At 39.1% G+C, this 6,723-nt stretch overlaps 1 pseudogene; it reads right to left on the reverse strand.

Moving 5' to 3' along the window:
* Positions 1–904: 904 nt before the first annotated feature.
* LOC110024137 lies at positions 905–6,723 on the reverse strand (annotated as a pseudogene).

Below are 6,723 nucleotides of genomic sequence, written 5' to 3' on the forward strand. Positions count from 1 at the left end.
TATCAATATATATATATATATATATATATATATATATATATATATATATAAGATAATGATGTAAAGGTAAATGATCCTTTTAAGTAAAGTGACCCATGAATACTTAAATGAGTATTCAGGAGTGACTCCTCATTACGTACATCGAGCCCTAAAATGAATGCTAATTAGAGAAGAATTCTCCAGGAAGGGAGCTGCAACTGAAGCAGCTAGAGACCGAATGATGTCGAAGAGATGTAAGCAGTTGATGACGGTATGAATCCTTGTTATCCCCCTCCAAACTAATTATCAGTTTAGGAGTGTGCTTCTAGTGATGAGTGATAGACAAAGGTTAAAGGTAAATGAACAGCTGATTGTGAGAATTTCATTGAGATATTTTGTTTGATGTATGAGATAGCCATTGGGGATGGTGTCAACTTGAAGCCCATTAAAGTGATATATACGTCACAATTGTTTTAAGTTGAATTAAGTTCTTAGATTGTGAATGAGGGAATTGATGGTAGAAGGCGAGTTTCCTATGATTTATATATCATCAACATATATTAGAAGGTAGATTCAGATTATATGATGATCGTATACTAATATAGAGGGATCTGTTGAGAAATTAGGGCGAAGAAAAACAAAAATTGACACAAATCCAGAATAACACACAGAGATTTACAAGATTCGACAAAGATGCTTACATCCTCGAGAGCAGAGCGGCGACCTCCTTTTCAATATTTAGAAATGAGTACAGAATACAAGATTCGGAATCTCAGAGACTCACAGACTCACTTAGGGTTACAAACATGACATATATATCACCCTATAGTACAATATGTAATTTCTTAAATTACACATGTACCAAACTGCAGGGTGTTGCCCCCACACCTTCGCACCGCAAACCCACATAATGAAACTCCCCCGATTAGACAGATCCTTCCGCTCCACTTCGCTCTTGGGCTCCGCTCCGCTCCAGCATCTGTCCCATTTATGGTATATGAGTCATACCTAACAAATCTCCACTTTGACGAATATCCAGTCCCTTAGGAGAAATAAATGCCGACAAATCTCCACCTTGGTGAATATTCAGCCCCTTTGGAGAAATACATATGTCTAACAAATCTCCACCTTGACGAATATCCAGCTCCTTAGAAGAAAATAAATCATGGAGTTCCTTATGCACCAATGTGGGTTGGGTCATCACCACGCTTCTCACCACGCTTCCGCTGTGCCCTCGCTGATCCCCCCAACCAACTAAGTTCGAATAGACACAACTCTTCAATTCTAAGAGACATCTTTTTATTCTAAGAAACTCCAAATTCTGGTATTATGAGACATACCTAACAAATCTCCTCCTTGGCGAATATCCATTGGCGAATATCCAACCCCTTTAGGAGAAATGTATATACCCAACAATTTCCACCTTGGTGAATATTCGGCACCTCAGGAGGAATATATCATTGAGTTACTTATGTACTGATGTGGGTTGGTCCACAATTTTAAATAATTCCTTAATTAAGTTTTACTTAATTAAGTTTCCCAGAAAAGCAATAGAATCTTTCCGAAAAATGATTGAAGTATTCCCTTAATTAAGTTTCTAAAATTAAATTTCCCTTAATTAAGTTTCCCAGAAAAAACCAGAATGTTTCCGAAAAATGATTGAAATATTCCCTTCATTAAGTTTCCTTAATTAAGTTTCCCATAAATATTTTTTCTTACTTGTTGAGAAATTAGGGGCGAAAAAAAACAGTAACGACACAAATCTAGAAGAACACAAGGATTTAACGAGGTTCAGAAAAGATGCCTACGTCCTCGGGAGCAGAGCGGCGTATTCCTTTCAATATTCAGAAAAGAGGTTACAGAATAGAGGGATACCTCTTGGGGTTACTAACAGACTTATTTATAACCCCAGGAGTAAACCCTAAGCACAATATGTAATTACAACATTACCCTTGTACCATATCGCGGGGCTTTGCCCCCGCACCCCTAACCCACGTAACTTCCCGATTTAGACATATTCTTCCGCTCCGCTCCGCTTTGATCCAGCGTCTGTCCCTATATGGTATATGAGTCATACCATAACAAATCTCCACCTTGGCGAATATCCAGCTTCTTAGAAGAAAAGATACCTGGGAGTTACACTTGCACCACTATGGGTTGGGCCACCATGCTTCTCTAGCAACTACAAACATTCAACAAGTCCAAGCAATGCTAGAACTTGTTGATAGTAACTGGCTTGGTCAACATATCAGCTGCATTCTCCTTAGTATAAACCTTTTGCAACAGTATCTCACCAAAAGCAATCAACTCTCTGATCTTATGATACCTGACATCAATGTGTTTGGTTCTTGCATGGTACACCTGGTTCTTAGCCAGATAAATAGCACTTTGACTGTCACAATGTAACTGAACTCCACCTTGCTCAATGCCCAGTTCCTTTATTAGCCCGATAAGCCATAAGGCTTCTTTAGCAGCTTCAACTACTACCATGTACTCAGCTTCAGTTGTAGATAATGCCACAATAGACTGAATTGTTGATTTCCAACATATAGGCCCTCCACTAAGAGTAAACACATACCCAGTTGTAGACCTTCTGCCATCCAAATCACCTGCATAGTCTGAATCAACATACCCCACAACTGAAGGATCATTCTTCTGACTGCCAAAAATAATTCCATGTCCTACAGTACCCTTCAGATACCTGAAAATCCACTTGACTGCTTCCCAATATTGCCTTCCAGGTTTAGACATGTATTTGCAGACTTAACTAACAACATGAGCCAAATCAGGACGAGTACATACCATAACATACATCAAGCAGCCAACTGCACTGGCATATGGAACCTTAGACATGTCTTTCATTTCTGTATCTGTCTTAGGACACTGTTCTGAAGAAAGCTTAAAATGATTTGCCAAAGGAGTGCTCACAGGCTTTGCATTGCTCATCTCAAACTAACACTTTCTCAACATAGTAACACTTTCTCAACATAGTTTTGTTGAGATAAACATAATCATCTTGAGCCTATGTCTCGATGAATCTCCATTCCAAGAATCTTCTTTGTAGGACCCAAGTCTTTCATGTCAAATTCCTGGCTCAATAAAGCTTTCAAACCACAGACATCATTCAAATTTTTTGCAGCAATCAATATATCATCAACATACAGTAACAGAAAAATATTGGAATCATCATCAAGGCTCTTCACATAAACACAACAATCATACTCACATCCCCTGTAGCCAATCTGCATCATGTTGGAGTCAAACCGCTTGTACCATTGTCTTGGAGACTGTTTCAACCCATACATCAATTTCTTTAACCTGCAAACCAGATGCTCCTATCCTTATTGAGTGAACCCTTCAAGCTGCTCCATGTAAATCTGCTCCTCCAAATTACCATGCAAGAAAGCAGTTTTAACAAAAATCTGATCTAAATGCAAATCCCAAATAGCTACTAATGCAAGCACTGCCCTGATTGAAGTATGTTTGACCACAGGAGAAAAGATTATCATATTTTATCCCATTTTGCTGTGAAAATCCCTTTGCAACCAGTCGAGCCTTGAACTTTTTCTCTTCTTTTTCTGATACTGTTGGTTTCCTTTTGTAGACCCATTTGCACCCAATAGCCTTCTTTCCCTTTAGAAGTTGAACTAGCTCCCATGTGCGATTTTCTGCAAAGACTCCATCTCTTCAACCCTTGCACCCATCCATTTTTCTTTCTTCTGGCTGGTAATAGCTCCTTGAAAAGTGGTTGGATCATCGTTGCTGATGAGAAGTGCACAAGAGACTAAATATTCATAACCCAATCTGCTAGGAGGTCTTACATTGGTGTGTCTCTGTCTATCTCTGACTAGAGTATAATTCTGCAAATCATCTGGAATTGATTCACTGGGTGTTGGATTTAAACTTTCACCTCTCTCAGAGGCTACTGGCTGTTGTTCTAAATCCATCTGCACTGCATCTGAACTGGAACTGTTCTCTGACACCTTGTCTTGATTCTGCTGTAACATAAACTGCTCATCTCTACTGTTCACCATCTTCTTTGCAATCAGATCCCAAAACTTATATCCTTTCACACCTTTCTTGTAGCCTAGAAAGATGCACTTCTTGGATTTTGCATCAAGTTTGGGTCTTTTATCTCCAGGTACATGCACATAAGCAGGACAACCAAAAATCCATAAATGATCAAATTTAACTGGATTACTTGTTCATACCTCTTCTGCGACCTTGCCACCCAATGATGCTCGAGGTGATCTATTGATGAGATAACATGTCATATTCACAGCCTCTGCCCAAAAACTCTTAGGAAGTCTTGCATTCAATCTCAAGCACCTTGCCCTTTCAGTTAAGGACCTGTTCATCCTTTATGTTACACCATTCTGCTATGGTGTCTTGCGCACTGAAAAATGCCTTTGAATCCCATGCTCCTCACATAACTTCTGAAACTGTGAATCTGTGTACTTTGTGTCATTATCAGACCTTAAATACTTGATCTTTCTACCAGTTTGGTTCTCCACCTCAGCTTTCCACAGCTTGAATTTAGAGAAGACTTCAGATTTATGCTTCAAGAAATACACCCAAACTTTTCTGCAGAAATCATTAAAAAAGGTAACGAAATACTGAGATCCTCTCAATGACAACTCCCTAGTAGGGCCCCATACATCATAATGCACATAATCAAGAATTCTTTCAGTTTTGTGCTTTCTAATCATAAAACTGACTCTAGTTTGTTTTCGAAGAATACAGAATTTACAGAGATCGAGCTTGCATATTTTAACACCATGCAACAAATTTCTTCTATGCAATTCCGCCATCCCACGTTCACTGAGATGACCCAGACACATTGTACTATCGTCATCGTCATCCGACTCCACAGAATGAACTCCACCTACAACTGTACTCCCTAATAGTTTGTAGATATTGCCTGTAGTTAGCCTGTAGTTAACTTTTCTTTTTTTCTTTCATCACCGTTAGCGCACCCTTAACAATTCTGATGGTTTCCCTGTCCTCATCTACCTTAGGAATAAAACCATTTCTATGAAGAGTGCCCAAAGAAATCAGATTCTTCTTCAAATCTGGAATATGTCTGACATCACATAACGTTCTAACTGTGTCATCATATATCTGAATTCTGACTTCATCAATACCAACAATATTGAAGCAGCTATCATCTCCTAAATAGACTGAGCTAGAATTAGTTAACCTGTATGAAGTAAACCACTATCTATTAGGTGTTATGTGATAAGAACACCCTGAATCAAGAATTCATGTATCTGTGATCTGAGTTGATGAAGCTGAGAGCATATCGCTGTCACTGCAATCTGAATTATCATTCTACACCACATTTACAGACTTCGATGAAGTATCACATTTCTCCCCATTCTGCTTCTTCAACTTTGGACTATCTCTCTTCATATCACCTGACTCCTTGCAACTGTATCAATGAATTGTTTTTTTGCCTTTGGACTTGGATCTGAAATTTTGCCTTCCAGAATGCTCATTCTCTTTCTTCCTTCCACGATCCTGCTTTCCCTTAACATATAAACTATCACCGTGAGAGCTTTCCCCTGCATTCTGCTTTCTCTGGTTGTGAGTCAACAACGCTGCAGTAATCTCATCAACTTTGATAGTCTCTTTCCCATATGTCAGAGTAGTCACTAGGTGTTCATAGGAAAAGGGCAATGAACACAAGAAAATCATCGCTCGATCTTCCTCAATACTCACATCAAGCTGTGACAGGTCTGTGATTATTTGATTGAATCCATTAACTTGTTGCGCCAGATTAGACCCTTCTTGCATCTTCAGCCCATACAACTTTTGCTTCAGATACAACTTCTTCCTTCGTCAGAGATTTTGCCATAGAGATTTTGCCATAAACTGAGTTTCCAACTTCTTCCAAATCTCCCCTGGAGATTTTAGATTCATCACATGATATATAATCTCATATGCTAAGCATAGTCGTATCGTCGCTACCGCTCGCTGTTGCAATTCTTCTCAATCTTCATCCTCCATGACATCTGATTTTGTTGCCCGCAAAGCTTTTAAGATTCTCTGTTGAGCCAACAGATCTTTCACCATAGTTTGCCACAATCCGAAGTTACCAGTTCCGTCGAACTTCACCATCTCGAATTTCGTACCAGAAAATGTCATCTGAAAATTAATCCTGCAACAAAAAACTTTTGCAAATTCCTCTGCAAAAATTCTTGCTTATAACATTTTTTTTTTAAGAAAAAAATTGAAATATATTCTTAATTAAGCTTTCTTAATCAAGACCCTCTTAATTAAAATATTAACTTTAATTAACAAATTTTAAAAAAAAAACCTTCCTTCTTTCTCCGCAACCTCCAGCCTCTCTCAGCAGCCTTCAGCAAAGGATAACTCCAGGAAATATTCTTCTAGAAGAAATTAAAGATTCCTTGATTCCCCCAGATATAAACTTTCCTTCATTTCCTGAATCTCTCCTGTTTAGTAAAAGCAAACAATATCTCCAGGAAGAAATAAAAAATTTCTCCAGATATTCTCCTTGATACCCTTCCAATTATGCAGCAACAGAAAAGGAGAGAAGCTGATTTTCCTTCTTTGGTCCGTCCTCGCTGCACCGCCTTGCCGCTTTCGCGCAAAGAATCCTTCCCTGCAGCTTGCCGTCGAACTCCCGTCTCGCTTCCCGTCACCGCCGAAAGGTTTCGCGAATGATTTGTTCCTGCGACCTTCCCGACTCCCGAACTCCCGCTTACCGCGGTGCTTCAT

This window comes from Phalaenopsis equestris, unplaced genomic scaffold (genome assembly GCF_001263595.1).
Source record: "Phalaenopsis equestris unplaced genomic scaffold, ASM126359v1 Scaffold000250, whole genome shotgun sequence".
NCBI classification, from domain to species: Eukaryota; Viridiplantae; Streptophyta; class Magnoliopsida; order Asparagales; family Orchidaceae; genus Phalaenopsis; species Phalaenopsis equestris.